Below are 16,207 nucleotides of genomic sequence, written 5' to 3'. Positions count from 1 at the left end.
GGCCAAGGCCCCCTGGAAGCTGTGGTCGAGAACCAGGGCTGGGAGTGGGGCTGTGGCTTGCTGGGGAGAGGGGTGCAGACACAGGGAAGGGGGTCGCGGCTGGGCCAGGGGCTCAGGCTCAGGCTGAGGGTAGGGTGGGTGAAGAGCTGGGACAGAGTGGGGCTCCCTCCGTGCCCTCCATGGGGGCTGGCTCAACCCTGAGGTGCCCCCATGAACATTCCTCTGAGCCCCCCTAGGAGGCATGTCCCACATTTTGGGAATCACTCCTAAACTGACCCCTAGTCACTAAGCAGGCTAGTGGTGCCAAAGCCCAGGGACAGGGAGCTTTGCCAGAGTGGAGCCTGCAGGTCACATGCTGGGGGGCTGACCCAGGCTCCATGCTCTGGAACAGCTCTGAACCAAACCCAGGCAGAGCCCTCATCAGTGTGACACCGCCCAGGGGACGCTGTCACTGGGGGAAACCTCCTGGCCTTCAGCACCTCCTGGGACTGACCTTGGACCTTTCAGCTCCCCTGTTCCATGCCAGGAGCTTCCTGTAGTGAGTCACCTTAGCAGGACACCGGGGAAATCCTTACACCGGGGGCCCCCGCAAAGGAGTCCTGCACCCCCAACTTCCAAAATCACCAGTGACTCGCAGCCAGCGCTGTAAAACAGAAGGTTTATTAGTGGTCTGGAATCCAGCCTGGGAAAGTTCTGTGTTAGCACAGGAAGCAGGAAGATTCAGCAACGTCCATCTTGGGGGACCCGAACTCAGAGCCTGGGCTCTCCGCCGAGTCCCCAACCCAGCAGATTCCTTGCGCCCAACAGCCCGACTCAGCCAGGCCCTTTCCCTCTTCTGTCCTTTGTTCTGTTTCCTGGCAACCTGGTCACCTGGCCTCCAGCTCCTTCTTTGTTCTCCAACTCATCCCAGCCAGCTGGTGTCTTGCAGCAGGTGCGCCTGCCAGCAGTTGCTAGGAGACAGAATTTGTGGCCATTGTCTGGGCCCAGGCAGCTCGACAGCAGCCACACCTGCCCTTTGGGGGTCTCCACAGAGTAAACACCCTTGTCCCAGCACCGAGATCATTTGTCCCAAAACTTTTTGAGGGTCAGGCCCCCCCTTACCCTTGTCCGTGCCCCCATGAGCCACACCTGGGAATGGGGCCACAGCTGTGGGGGAAGGGACGCAGACAGGGGTAAGGGGGCTGAGGCAGGGGCCAGAGCTGGGGGTGGGGTCAGAGACCGGCAGCAGAGCCACAGGTGTAGGGCTGGGAGTGGAGCCCTGGGAGCCAGGCCAGCAGCCAGGGCCAGCAGCTGGGGCTACAGCCAGGAGCGGAGCTGGATGGTGCTCCCTCCCCACACACTCTGGGGGCTGGCCTGGGCCCCAGGTCCATTCCCCTGAGTGTTACTTCATTCCACCTGGCGGGATGCACCCTGCGTTTTGGACCTCTGACCTAGATAATCATGCAACAAATAGGGGAAACTGAGGTACACACAATATGCAAAACGTTCTGAAAATTCCCACTTCATCACAGGGGTGTCAGTGGGGTCTGAGCTGGGCAGCAGCACAGGGAGAGTGGGGAGGTTTCTCTTTGGAAAAATTAAACTGCAAAACATCCCCCTGTGTTCCCGCAAAAGTGTCTCATTCATCCCTTAACCCCTCCCCATGAAAATCTCCACCCCTGCCCTGGCCCACAGAGACCCCCTCACTCCAATGCAGATTTTTAACTTTTCTTATTTTTCCTTGGCCTTGTGCAAACATTGTTCCCATCAAAATCATCAAAGGCTTTTACAATGAGAATGAGAAAACAAACTAAATCACACCCAAAGAAACCGCTATCGACCTCCCCGCCACACACAGTTTGGGTCTGAATTTTTCTACTGAAATGTTGAGGCAATAAGACTCTCACTGCTATTGTCCAGAAACAAACCTAAACCTCCCATGCAGTACCTGGGGCATCTGTGTCTGACCCATCAAGGCTTCAGCTCCTTTGGTGAGATTTCCAGCTGCCCAATCCTGCTGCTATTCCAGGAGCAAATCCTGGCTCCTGTCAGCATTTATCTCAGCCCCGTTCTGTGCATCACAGGTTTCTCCGGGAAAGGGCAGTGAATGGTTCTAGGGTCCAGTGATCCTCCTCCAAATCACGCTAGAACCTGAGACTCCTTCCCCTTCCCCAGGCTGTGGGCGGGGAGGCATTTCAAAGAGCTCTCGGCGCTATAGCACGTGGCTAAGGAGAGAGAAAAAGGCTCATACCCCCTCTGCTCTGGGTGCTGGGTTTAGTCCTGCAGCCTCTGCCCCCCACCTAGTGCCCTATGGCTCATCCCTGACCCTTGCTGCTGCTCCTTGCTATAGACTGTGAGAGGAGCGGAGGCAGCGCAGGAGCCTTCTGGGGATGCAGATCCGAGGCTTTGGGGAGACACATTGTCTGAGACATCAGAGTGCTGCAAACCCTGCAGCCACCCCCTCAATCCGGGGCCTGTTCCAGCCCTGAGTCCGGGCTGCCGCGATCCCTCCCCGAGAGCAGGTGCCCACAGATAACAGCCTGGAAATAGGCATGTGAGACTAACTCCTGCTCTCCCTGACAGGGCCTCCCCTAGACCAAGTGGTGTCCCAGGCAAGAAGTGTCTTCAGTGCCCCCCAGCCCCACCCCAGCTCCATATGTTAAACCATTGAATACCTTATTTTTGTTGCATTTGTAGCTCATCGCATGATTTTGATGCACAATTTGATGCATGATTTTCTCTGTCATATAAAATACATTTTCATGCTAGGATGTGTAAACCTTTATTTATTCATGCCATGTATAAGCAAATAAAAAAAATAATTTCCTTTAAGCATATAGAAACTTTTAATTTTAACAGTAACTGAAATGTACTAACATCTAGCAATGGAACTGTCACCAGCACAGGGTGGGCCGGTATTAAATAGTGTTACAGTCGGAGACAGTGTTAGGATGTTAACCCCAGGCCTTTTGTTCAAAGGTCACTTCTCTCACCTTTCCCCCATGAACTGAAGCGCAGCATTCACGAGATCCGAAGACTAGTTGATGACATTTCCGAGTGCTAAAATAGCAAGCGATGGCCGTCTTGCATTGGCCATTGTTAACTTGAACGATGGTTTATCGAGAATAAGCTTCAAGGTGAGAAACAGCAGCCCAAAAAGGCCCCCTGCTGGTGCTGAAGTAGCTTGGTTGGAAGAGCATTAGACTGAAGATCTAAAGGTCCCTGGTTCAATCTCAGGCTTTAGCAGACTCTTTCTGAAGCAGTGGGCTGTTTCCTGGAAACACAGCAGTTCCTTTAGCCAATGCAAGGCCCTCACTTTGGGCTTCTCTGCAGGAAAAGGCCCACCTGAGCTTTCTTTCTTCTCTTGCTCTTTCTCAGCAAGGGGAAGGAAAAGCAGCTCTCCTCAGGCTGGAGTCACAAGGGTGATGTAAGGATGACTTCCTGAGTCCCAGCTCCAGTCCTCTGCTCTTCCAGCTGACCCACTGAAGAGCTGTTGCCATGTTCTCCAGGTTCACCCTCGGTATGTGCCAGGTGAGCACCACCAAAGTGCAGGGAATTTGAGGGGTGGGGCAGGGCAGCGCACGGTGATGGAGTTTCTGTAGTGTAGCGGTTCTCATGGTAACCTGACATGCAAAAGGGCCTCAGCCCAAAACCAGGCAGAAACATACTGGCTTCCTTTTCCCAGCTCCCCATGCTGTCCAGCAAGGTGCTCCTCCTTCTGCCACTGGCCTGTCCCTGGGATAACCCCAACCCCCGCATGATGGAGGGTGGTGACATCAGTGGACAAAGTACCTTGGCGTCAGCCTGGGGAAGCTAGAGGAGTTAGGCCAGTCGCCTTTTGAATGCTTGTGGCTTGGCCTCCTCTGCCCTGGGAGGTTGGCCTGCGGAGACTGGCCTTTGCGTGACTTGCCAAAGGAGGAAGTGAGGCAGGGATGGGGCAAAGAGGAAAGTCGAGCTGAGGAAGGCAGGGCAGAAGCTAAGCGCCTCAGTGCGGCTAAGTGGGGTTAGTAGAGCACCACCATTTGTTCTGCAAAGCCTGGGGAGGTGTGGTTGGCTGCTGGGAGGTAGAATCCTGTGCCTGCCTCTTGGCTTCCCAGGGGTGGCTACTTGCAGCCCAGGAGAAGAAGTGGGGTTCTGGGTGGAAGGAAAAGAAGCAATGGTGAGTCCTAGTGGGCAGCTTTCCGGCAAGATGGTTTTCCGGTTTAGGCTTGGGAGGAGCCTGCGAGCTGTGGGTGGAGTTGTTCCAGTGAGAACCGCTGCTCTCGTCTCGCAGACCTGGGGGCGCCAGTGACAGCTTGAGGGGGCAGGTGCTGGCTTGAGTGACTGGGATATAGGGAACCCAGCCTGCCCCTCTGGGCCAAGTCCACTGCTTGTCTCCTGTGTTGTGACATCCAGATTTAAATCTTCCCAGCATGTGCTGTGGCTTGTGTATTAAGCCTTCCTGGTGGGCCTGGCTGTTGCCAAAGTAGCTCATGTGGGAGTATATTACATTGAAGATCTGAAGGTTTCTGGTTTGATAACAGGCTTTAGCACCCTCCTCACCCTGAGCATGTCATGCTGGGCTTTCTTCTGGGTGTGCAACTGTGCCTTCAACTCACCAGTTTTCCTAATTTCAGAGGCAAGACTTGCAGAGGGCGTGTGTGGGGCCATGTGCCCCACCTGGGTTAGCTATCGCCTACTACATCATGTGGTGCTGCCAGCGCAGCAAGGAGGTGCCTGGGGCAGCCAACGGAAAGGGGAGGCACGTCCGGTTCTTCAGCGGCAATTTGGCCCACTCAGTCCCTCTCAAAGGGAAGAACTTGCTGCCAAAAATGGTAGAGCTGCCATTGATTGTGGATTTTTTTTGATTTTTTAATTATTTTTTTTTGCCGCTTGGGGCAGGAAAAACACTGGATCTGGCCCTGCTTCATGGAAGACAAGTTGATAAATCCCAAATGAGTGGTGTTATATCAGTTCTCAGCCTGAGTCCTTGGGTCTTAATACTGAGGTTATGTCAGGTTCCTCCGGTGAGGGTGTGGAGCAGCTGTTTGTTTTCCTGTTCACAATCCTCTGCGGTGTGAAAATCGGGGAGGGGAGGCAGAAGCCCCACTTCCCTCCCGAAATGACGCCCCGTGGGGCAAGCCAGGACAACAGGGTGGGGCAGCAAGTGGTGGCCAGACTCTCACTGCCAGGGTCTAGTCTAGCTCAGGGTCCAGCTCAACCTCCTCCCCGCGCCACTGGCCCCCAGTCCCCTTCCACCGCAAGGTCAACCCGGGCACTAGGGCAGGAACAGGGTGAGGCAGCAAGTCAGGCTGAGCAAGGCAGGCAAAAGCGAGTCTTGTCTTCATGGGCCGCTCACAATGACGTCCTTTTTGTGTGCAACTACCAGACAGAGAAGCAACAGGCCAAAATACTGCTACACAGCTGCTAAAGTAGCTCAGTTGGGAGAGCGTTAGACTGAAGATCTAAAGGTCCCTGGTTCAATCCCAGGCTTTGGCAGGCCCTTTCATCCCTCTTTGCACAGTGATGGCTTGTTTTCTGGGATCACAGCAATTCCTGCACCCAAGGTGAGTCCCTGAATTTGGGCTCTGCAGTAGGAAAAGATACTAGGATTCTGCCCCTAGTTGGCTGGCCTGACCCTTAACAATGAGGGATGGGAGCTGTCTCTCCTACATGAGTTATTGGTGGACCCAATATGGCAGGAAGAGAGTGAGGCAGGGTGGCCCTCAGGAATGGTGCCAGAGGGGTTGCTGGGCAGTGACAGGCAGGTATAGGGGATGAAAACTCCTCTGTGCAGCTGAGCAAGGGCAGTACCCTGAAGGGGCATCTGTGAAAATGGGAAGGTGGAAGGGATTTGGGGCCCAGGAGGAGGCACTTGATGTTCAGTGACTTTGACATGGTGGGTGTTCATAAAATGCACATGAACAACTCTAGGGTAGCTTGATGGTGATTGGTGGAAGGGCCCATCTCTCTGGTCCTCCAGGCCAGTGAAGAATGATGGGGTTGGAGTCTTGTTCTTCACATTCATGGTGCGAGTACAGAAGGGGCTGGAGCTCTGACCAGGGAGAGCATTACTGGTGGGCTTTGTGCTCTGCAGCACTGGTTATGGCTCTATTAGTGTGTTTGGTCCCCAATTAAGGCCTAAAAGGAAAGTTCTATGAAGGAACTGGCTCCCTTCCTCTGGACCGCACGGTGTTTGGTGTCAGGGGGGATTTCAATTGTTGCACCGGCCTGAGGACTGCTGGTCCTGTTTTCCTGATGGTCAGAGGAAACTATTCTATGATGAGCACTACCTGGCGCAGGTCTGTAGCGAGGTTGGCTTAGAGGACGTGTTTCTGCACAGTGGAACCAGTGGAGGGCGGGTGGTAGCCTCCTATTCCTTTGACCCGCGCTCACACCAGCCGCAGAGGGGATACACCTTTCTGCGGGGACAGGCCAGGAGTCTCACTGACCGGATTTCCGTGAAGGAGAGCACGTCAACAGCCCAGTGCAGGGTGGTGCCAATGGACTGTTCGGATCACGCAGCTCTCACCGTGTGCTCAATGTGGGCAATTCCCTGACCCAGGGCAGAGGATATTGGAAGCTGAACATCCAGAGCTTGCAAGATAAAGGAGCAGGGGGGCGAGGCCTGACGGTGTTGGCAGAACGGGAAAGCATCAGAGGGTTCTGTGGTTACCAGGGGGATTGGTGGGAGTCGGTGAGGGAGGAGTTGGTGGCTTTGTTCCGGCAGTCGGGCAAACACTACAACATTTAAGAAACCAGTGGTTCCAAGTCCTGCAGCGTCGCCTGTGGGATTTCCACAAGAGCATCCAGGCAGGGGAGCCAGTCAGCGTGTGACTGTACGACCGGACCAAGCGACAGCTGCCCGAGATCCAGGAGATGAGGCTGCAGCTGGCCAATATGAGCGGGAGCACCGAGTGAAGGGAGGAGCAGCTTCCCCTGACATTTTTGCAGCCTGCAGGGAACGGAGACAAAGCAGGGGGATGTGGGGTCTCAGGGCAGGACCCATGGATCCGGTTGTGCAGGACTATAGTCGCTGGAGGAGGAGAGAGAGTCCTGCGAGAGGAAGCCGCTGGTGGGAAGCAATAAGTGCAGAGTGCAAACCAGCCAGCTGAGAGTCACAGGGGTCTAGAAAATGAAACAGCAGCAGGTCCCATGGTGTAATGGGCAGCACTTAGGACTTTGAATCCTGGAATCTGAGTTCAAATCTCAGTGGGACCCTGTAGAGATATGTTGCTTTGCTGCAAAGCCCTGGAACTCAATGTGTTTGGCTACCTTCTCTCAGGGTGAATTAGAGTGAGTTTTTTTCCCCTCACACTGGGTGACTGATGCCCACTGGAGACATGTCTCTGGTCTGGCTGGTTCAATGGGCTGGTGGCTATAGGTTGGGGTCCTAGAACTTAACAGTCTGGCTAGAGATTCCTGTGGATTGACCATATGGTTGCTTCTCGCTGCTTCACCTGATGCCCACAACTTCGGTCCCTGCAGCTGCCACACTCTTCCTCTTGCCCACATGGCATTTAAAGGAAGGAGGGCCAGGGCCAGGCTTCACAGTCAGGGCTAGGCAGGAAGGAGGCAGAGTCCCAGGCTGGAGCCCAGCACCTCTCCTCCTCTGGGCACCTAGAGCAGAGGCGGCTGGTGCTGACAGCTCCAAGGGAAGGCTTAAAAGCCACAGAGCAACCAAGGGCAGGGCAAGAGGAGGGGAGAACTATGCCTATGCATGGCCAGCAGACAGCCACAGAGACACCTGGCCAGCCTGCTCCTTGGCATGCCGAACCCCCACTGAAGGCCACCCACAGACCAGCATTCGTTCTGTGGTCAGCATCACAAGGTGGTTGGAAAGCAGGTGAGGCCTCTGACCGTTCCCACTCAAGGGGCTCCTTTTGGCGGTGGGGCAGGAGACATTTCCCCCAAGAGGCTTTTTCCCAGCTGCTGAGAAGCACAGAAGTACCCGGTGTTTGCTCTTGCCGTGAAAGGGGTTAATACGTTTAGGCGGCCTGGCTAGCTCAGCTGGCAGCACCTCTGGCTCTTACTCTGAAGGTTGAAGTTACAATTCCCTGTTTGGGTGCTTGGGGCTCCTCTTCAACAATACAACACACAATCTGCTTAAGCCCCCACCCAGTAACCTGGGGAAACTAACCCTGGCCACTGGGTGCCTCTAAGAGGCGATACTTTCCCCACTCACACGCACTGAGTGTAGAAAAGAAACTTTAAGAAAAAGGAGGAAAATGAGCTTGTATTAACTTGGGAAAACACCACAATCAGGATTCATAACACAACACTATGAGCAAAACACCCGCCCACAGTGCGCTGGGCAGTGGCCTTTTGCCTCGGGCTCCTCAATCCAGACACCGAAGCTCTTGATGTGCCCCTCCTTCACTGCACCTCACCCACAGCTGCTGCCCTGGGTCAGTGAAACCCAGAGTTCACCTCTCACCTCCTGGGGGGAAAGCCCCTTTCTCCCTCCGCTGTCTGGCCACATTGCCGGTCACTTGCCATTCCCTGTCACCACTCTGCTGGCCACCCTCTCCTCTGGGACATCTTGTGGTCCCACTAGGAGCGGAACTGCCTGTTGGACGAGGGGACCAGGTGGGACAGGCGTTTTGGACAGGCCATCCTCCCATCAAAGGAGGAAGAGCCTGAGAAGGAGGGCCGGGCAAGAAGCTACAAGCAGGCAAAGAAGCAGAGCAGGCAGGCAGCTCCCCTTAGAGCCAAAGAAGGCACCGGTCCAAGCCCCCCCCCCCAAAAAAGCAGACTAGAGAGCAGACCAGCTGCAAAAGACCAGGGAAAGCCAAGAACACAAAGAGCCTTATAAGGCCCCAGTAAAGTTTCAGAGCTGAGCTTTGCTTACGAGGAATAACAATGAAGGTGCCCAAAAGTACAGGGCCTGTGGAAAAAGAGCACTCCCAAAGGTACAGAAAAATAACCTGCTTTCCTTAGAGTCTGCTTTGCAGTGCACTAAGCCTAAGCAGCCCACTTTTGGTTGTCTGTTGTTCCAACCAATTGCCAGGGGAGAACGCGAACGCAGTCCCCCACTACCACAAATTATGCAGTTGAGTTTCCCGCATTTGGGGAAATCGCAGGGGTCAGCACACCCGCAGTACAATGGATAAAAGCCTCACCCTAGAAAAACCATCTTCGTGATCATAGTATCTCCCCTGCCAGGTAAGTATGAGTTCCTGCTGCCCGGCCGCCGCCCGCCCTCGCTCGCCCCACACTTATAACAAACGGGGTGGACCGACCGCCGGCCTCGCCCACACCGGCCCCCACTGCCGACAGCTGCCCCGACGCATCCCCCGGAGCCCCTCCCTTCTCCACGCCGAGCTCCCGGTGCCAAAGTCGGGCCCTGCCTGGCAGCCTGCGTCCGCTCCCACAATGCTCTGCTCGCACACAGATCTGCATACCTGCTCACGCTGCCCGCCTCCGCTCGGGCCCCGCCCCCTGCCCGCCCGGGCCGCCGCTCTTGCCTGCCCTGTAGTGGTAGCCGGGTCCCGTCCCGGGAAGCCAGGCCATCAGAGAGACGACGTGGCCCACCTGCTGCTGGGGAAAGAGCGCAGCTTGCATTTCGCTTCTCTCTCTCGCTCTCTCTCTCTCTCTCCCCACCGGAAGTTGGTCCAATACAAGAATGACCTCCCCTGCCTTGTCTCACGTCAGTTTCTCCTCAGGGCAGAAGGTCGGGCGTTGTCAGCCACTCTCCAGAAACTGGATGGCCACTCGATCCCTTTTGTTACCTGCCAAGTGAGGCTGAGTGCACTGGCAGGCAGCACCGTTTGAAGAAGTGGAAGATTGGACAAATGACCAGGGAGGAGTATAAAAATATTGCTCAGGCACGCAGGCGTGAAATCAGGAAGGGCAACTCACGCTTGGAGTTGCAGCTAGCAAGAGATGTGAGGAGTAACAACAAGAAGGGTTTCTTCAGGGATGTTAGCAACAAGAAGAAAGTCAAGGAAAGTGTGGGCCCCTTACTGAATGAGGGAGGCGACCTAGTGACAGAGGATGTGGAAAAGCTAATGTACTCAATGCTTCCTCCCCTTTCCCGCCTTCATGAACAAAATCAGTTCCCAGACGGCTGCACTGGGCAGCTCAGCATGGAGAGGAGGTGACCAGCCCTCTGTGGAGAAACAAGTGCTTCGGGACTATTTAGAAAGCTGGATGAGCACAAATCCATGGGGCCGGATGCGCTGCATCCGAGGGTGCTAAAGGAGTTGGCAGTGCTGCAGGCTCCTTTGGTCAGTTCCCATGCAACTGTGTTGGGGGAAGGGCAGTGACAGCCTGAATTGTTCCTTATCCCGGCAGAGCCAGAGGACTGAAAGCAGCAACATCAAACCCCTGTGTAGCTCGCAGGAATGGACATAAACGCTCCCTGGTATCTGAGGAGATGTTCAGCTTTGCCCTTGGTCAACTACAAGGCTAAAGGGAAAGGAGGTGGCGCCAGATATAAAGAGTGAAACATGACACATCATAGTTATGCCCACGGTGGCTGCAAAATCTTTTGATGTACTTCTTCTTATCAGCAGTGTATTGTTTTCTCCGGAGCCTAGGCCTTGACCAAGAAATTTGTACTTTGCTAAAATAATCGACTGCCCCTGGTGAAGACAATGGACTTGACACCCACTGGGGTGTCCCTACACAGGTACAAGTACTAACAACAGTGGCTGCCTTTTAGCCATAGATTTTAATCAGGGCAATAAATTGAAACAAACCCCTGTTAAATCATTTCTCAGCCCAAGTCCTTCACCCACATTCCCTAGAGCATTGGGCCACCATGTGGACTTTTCATTTCTGACCTCAGTTTCACACAGAGACAAAATTTCCTTTGCACAGATCCATGAACAGCAAAACCTCCCTGTGTCTCTGGTCTGAGCCAGGGCATTCGATGCCAGTGAACCTTTTTCTCCTGCAATGGCGACGGTCAGACAGAGGGGTCATGGCACCTGCATCCCTGCCAGGGAGATATTGGCTCCGCTCTTTCTTTCTGCTGCTGTTGTTAGTCCATGAAACATCAAGGGTGGAATGCAAGGCTGAGTTCACGCACCAGCCCTCTGAAAAATTTCAGTGCCCCAGAGAAATCCTGCCCCCTGCTATTGGAACGATGTGCTGGAGATTTGACTAGGAAAGGGACTGTCTGAATTGTCAGAGTGGGGAATGAACAACAATCTACAGCAATGTCGTTCACACAAACACACTCTCATGCTGCTCCAGCCGGAAGGGAAATGGGCAGGAATTCTCGCTGTTCAGCCAAGGACACACTTACACTGATGCGCAGCCATGAGTGTGCTGGGGAAGCTGGTCTGAGCAAACAATTTGAAGTGACAATTCAGTGAGAACAAAATCATCATGCAGTGAAATGGACACATGTCAAGTAGTTGTGGCCGAGTGGTTAAGGCGATGGGCTAGAAATCCATTGGGGTCTCCCTGCGCAGGTTCGAATCCTGCTAACTACGCAAGCGCTGAGCTGTTGTTGTCGTTGTTGTTATTGTAGTCTTAGTGCCTGAGCATCCATAGTGCAAACTGGAGATAAATCTAGTTTCACTCTGTCTACACTTAAAACGCGGCTGTGGCACCTGCTATAGCACTTTGGAGTAGACAGTGACTGGAGGGATTTTCCCATCCCTGTAATAGCTGCATGGACAGAACAATTCTTCCTTTTTTTTAGCACTATCTAACCCGGGCTTAGGTCACCTTAACTATATGGGTTTGTGGGGGGAGTCACACCCTGGGAGACGTCGCTTTGCCAGTTCAGTGCCCAGCGTACACCAGCCCTTAGATCCCTCTTGGTATTTCAATGCAGGCACTGACCTGTGAGAGGAAAACATCAGCTCACAAACACAGAGACTGAATTTCCCACATTTAATCTCGCTGCACTTTCCAGAAAGTCACAAAATTCAATTCATTCTTGCTAGGACAGAGAAAAAATAAGTGATACTAAGTTTTTGGCTTGGTTAAATAAAATTAAGTGTTTAATTAATATAGTAAAAATCTGTACTGATTCCTCTAACTAACACCATAGCGTGAAATAGGAACAGAGACAAATCTTGTCAGTGACGACTAATTTCACAAATGATCTTCCCATTATTAATTTCCACATTGCCCCTATTGGAGGTCTGGGCATCTCCAGTGTCATTGCTCATGCTCACCTTCCCTAGAATTGTTCTCGGACATTCGACTTCCTCTGCGGCATGGGGCCTGGTCACTTGGTGGAGGATTCCTGCACCTTGAGGTCTTTAAGCCACAATTTGAGGACTTCAATAACTCAGACATAGGTTAGGGGTTTGTTACAGGAGTGGGTGAGTGAGATTCTGTGGCCTGTATTGTGCAGGAGGTCAGACTAGATGATCATAATGGTCCCTTCTGACCTTAAGTCTATGAATCTAGTCCCAAATTTGGAAAACTGTGCAGTTCAGAATGTGAATAGTGACCCTGTCTCCTTCCTGCACCTGCTCTACATTGCTCCACAGCAGCTTCTCTACCTGCAGAGTCACCCCAGCACGGCAGTGCAGCCGCCCAGGGTTCAGCAGGGGCCCCTGGCAAGGACAGTGGGTGCAGCTAACAGCCCAGTGTGCCTGGCCCTGAGGCAGCTGTAAAAAGCAACACTCCCAGAAGTACAGAGACTGAATTCCAACTATAACATCATGACCCCCTATAGAAAGCCACACGTCAGTTGTATTTTCACAGGGAGATGCAAAAATCAAGTGACCAATTTTTAAGTTGAGTAAATAAAGTTGAGGAGATAGTTATTAACCTCACAAAAATATACTAAAGATCCCTCAACATAACACCTGAAGGTGAAATATGAACAGAGACAAACCTTGTCAGCAAAGGCTCATTTCCCAAATGATCCTCAAAATGTTACTAATTCCCACCCTCCTCCACAGGAGCTCTGTGCAGTGTCACTGTTCTGCAGGCAGCTTCCCATTCAATGCTGTTGTGGGACATTCCCAGGCCTGGAAATGTACCAACGACAGAATTTGAAGAACAAACCTGGCTCCCCGCACCAGGTGGGATTTGAGTGTTTTGTCCTCATCACTTAGTCTTTGTCAATAGTACAGACGCCAGGGGCAGGACTCCAGGCTCTGCTTGAGGGATCCTGGCACAGGGGCTGGTGTGGGAGAAAGGATTGTAGATTCTCACCTGTGCTCTGGAGAGGAGGTAATAAGTGAAAGGGGCATTTTTGACTCCTCCTCAGTGTCCCAGGGCTGGAATTCTACATCCCAAAGGGCCAAATGAGGGGGTGATGCCATTTGGCTAATGAAAACTAGTGCTTTAGGTGAGGCTTGAACTCACAACCTCAGCATAGCTCCTCTCAGCACTGCCCTAAGTAAGTACTGGGCACTAACCAATTGTGCCACTGGAGCACCTGTTAGCTAGCATTTTCTGAGACCCCCTACGTTGATAAAGGCGAGGAGTGACCCCAAAACATTCTCAGTGGGGTTGAGAGCAGGTAGCGACAAGTGTTGGTACTTGGTGGGGTGGATTCTTCTTAAGGCTTCCAGGCACCATTTGACCCTTTTGTTCTTCCCTGTGTAATAACAGAGCTGGTTAAGACTCAATGGAGAGTCTTGCTGCAGCCCAACAGATCTGAAATCACTGATTACCAGCTCTAAGCATTAGTCCTGCTTTGGGACAGTGTCTCTCATGCAACAAACTGCCCAGTCTGTGCGAGCAGTGAGGCTCCTCACTAACAGCTGAAATCAGGAGAGCTGTGTGAAGTGCAGGGACACGGGGTGCCTGGACAGGGGGGAACGACACCCCAGGACTTTTAAAAATGGGAGGGCTCTGCCTTGCCACTTTGTAATGACCACAAGGGCAAGTGAGGGTGGGGAGGGGACAGAGAGCAGTGAGCAGGAGGAAGGGGCAGCATAGGAGTCCATCCAGCTCTGAATCTTGTTTTCTGACAGTAGCTAGTGTCAGGTGCCCCAAAAGCCACTCCCCAAGGTACCACTGGGAGTTGAACACAGGATCTCCTGTTTATGAAACAGGTGCTGTAACCACCTAAGCCATGGTGCCTGCTGTTACTTAAAGTGTCATGTCTGCCCACACCTGACTCTCTGCCAATCCCCACTGGGCCCTAACAAGTGCTGCTCGTGTTTGGATTCTGTAAAGCAGAGGAGCAGGTGAAGTTTTGCTCCCAAGGTGTGTGTGTGATTCTTTGGACAGGTCTACACTACAAAATTAGGTTGGTGTAATTACATTACTTAGGCTGGCAATGCAGTTCTATCAACCTAATCCCGGTGTAGATAGCAGCTCAGCTGTCAGAACTTTCTGGAGCTATGAAAGGGGAGGGGCCCAGCCTCTGTAGCAGGAATGCAGGGCAAGCGAGTTCACGGCAGGCATTGTGGGATACTGGTGGAGGCCAGTTATGGTGATATAATGAACAGCAGCATTTACACTGACAATTTGTCACTTTAAGTTTGCTGCACAAAGCTCTAGGCCTCTCGTCGAGGTGGTTTTATTTTGTCACCAAAACAGGGCAGTTTTGTCGCCAGACGTGGTATTGCAGTGTGTGCACCAGCCAAAAGCTGCCGACCGAGGGAGCGTTGTGTGTTTTTCACACACCTGAGCAATATAATGATACTGAAATAACTTTGTAGTGCAGACCTGGCCAAAGATTCACACACACACAGCTTGCAAGGAAAACCTCACCTGCTCCTCTGCTTTGCAGAATCCAAAGACAAGCAAAGCTTTGCAGGCCCCAGTGGGGATGGCAGGGAGTCAGGTGTGGGCAGACAGTGTGCTTTAGCTACAGGCAGGCACCATGGCTTAGCTGGCTAAAGCACCTGTCTTGTAAACAGGAGATCCTGGGTTCAACTCCCAGTGGTGCTTTGTTGATTACCTTTTGGGGCACCTGGTATTGGCTACTGTTGGAGGACAAAACACAGAGCTAGATGGGCCTTTGGTCCAGCCCAGTCTGGCTGTTTAAATTACACTGATAACAGAATTACTGAAAGTTTGGGAGTTAAGAGCTGATAGGTCAGTGTTCCAGCCTGTCACAGATGATCCTGCTTCCTCTGGGACAGGGGCAGGTCTGAGCTCTCACACCAAATGGCTCATTGTGGCTGCCAGAATCTGTGGGCAGCTCATTTAGTTTGCACAGAGGGTTGAGTCCTGCTTTGTGCACCGTGTGTGAGAATGAAAATCCTAAACCGCCCTTTGAAATAACAAATGCAGCAGGACGTGTTATTGTCCCTGCCCCAAAGCAGACAGACCAATGGAGAAATGCCATTGAGTCCAGGGTAACACTCCACTGCCATTTTACCTTTTTCGCTTGCTAAACTCACTACCAACCTTGTGGGGTCCAGAGCCCAGTATTGAACCTGAACCAAGACGTCTACAGTGCAAATTAACCACCCCCATGCCCCAAGCCCTGGGAGCCTGCATTGGCACGGGGCAGCCGTGGGTGTTTCATTGCAGTGTGGACACAGCCTAGCATTATGTCTACACTGCCATTAACACACCCACGACACTATTCTCAAACCCTGGGTCAGTTGATTCAGGCTTGTGGGGCGTGTGCTGCAGGGTTATAAAATTACAGAGTAGACACTTGGGCTTGAGCCCAGCCTCTGAGGGGGCTGTGCCGATCGGGTGTCCGCACTAAGTTCGGCATCAATACGGTGATCCCGGGGAAGCTTGGGGTCCCCAGGCTGCCTAAGGAGGGGTGAACCGGCCCAGGTCGGAAACGGAGCAGGTCAAAACTCCCGGCCGATCAGTAGTGGGGTCGCGCCTGTGAATAGCCCCTGCAGTGTAGCCTGGGCAAGACAGTGAGACACGGTCTCTTTGTATACAGACACCCCCCGCAGAGACTGGCTGGGGGGATGGGAGCACCCACGCGCTGGGGATTCTGACTTGGGGGGAGGGACGCAGCCAAGCAACACGGATCTTGAAAAGAGGAACAGCGACACCCACAGAGCCTGGATGGGGGCAGGGGAACCACACACGGGAGCTAGTTCATGGGGTGGGGGACACACCCATATGCTCCGTTGCACCATTCTTAATGAGAAGAACGGGGGCATCCACACAACACGGATTCTTAACGGGCTGGGGGACACCCACACACTCCACTATTAACCAGCAGGGACAGGGGCACCAGACACCCTCAGTAGCGTGGAGACACCCACAGCCACCGGATCCCTCATGGGGGGTAAGACAGAGGGGATTGTAATGGGGCCCAGTGCACCCACGCACCAGGGATTGTTAAGGGTTGAAGGGACAGGGACACCCACACACACTGAGATCACGGCCTTGGAGGAAC

The 16,207-nt window shown here is 53.1% G+C and overlaps 5 non-coding genes and 1 pseudogene across 5 annotated transcripts; 5 read left to right on the top strand and 1 right to left on the bottom strand.

Moving 5' to 3' along the window:
• LOC120375649 overlaps positions 1–16,207 on the top strand; it is a 276,817-nt pseudogene that overhangs the window by 178,065 nt on the left and 82,545 nt on the right.
• On the top strand, positions 5,385–5,457 carry TRNAF-GAA. Its single transcript has one exon. It is a non-coding gene; the product is annotated as a tRNA-Phe (tRNA).
• On the top strand, positions 7,108–7,179 carry TRNAQ-UUG. The gene has a single exon. It is a non-coding gene; the product is annotated as a tRNA-Gln (tRNA).
• Positions 8,966–9,131, bottom strand: LOC120376261. The gene has a single exon (XR_005587162.1). It is a non-coding gene; the product is annotated as a U1 spliceosomal RNA (small nuclear RNA).
• Positions 11,321–11,402, top strand: TRNAS-AGA. Its single transcript has one exon. It is a non-coding gene; the product is annotated as a tRNA-Ser (tRNA).
• Positions 14,708–14,781, top strand: TRNAT-UGU. The gene has a single exon. It is a non-coding gene; the product is annotated as a tRNA-Thr (tRNA).

This window comes from Mauremys reevesii, linkage group 12 (assembly GCF_016161935.1).
Source record: "Mauremys reevesii isolate NIE-2019 linkage group 12, ASM1616193v1, whole genome shotgun sequence".
NCBI lineage: Eukaryota > Metazoa > Chordata > Testudines > Geoemydidae > Mauremys > Mauremys reevesii.
This window is presented reverse-complemented; position numbering and strand designations above follow the sequence as displayed.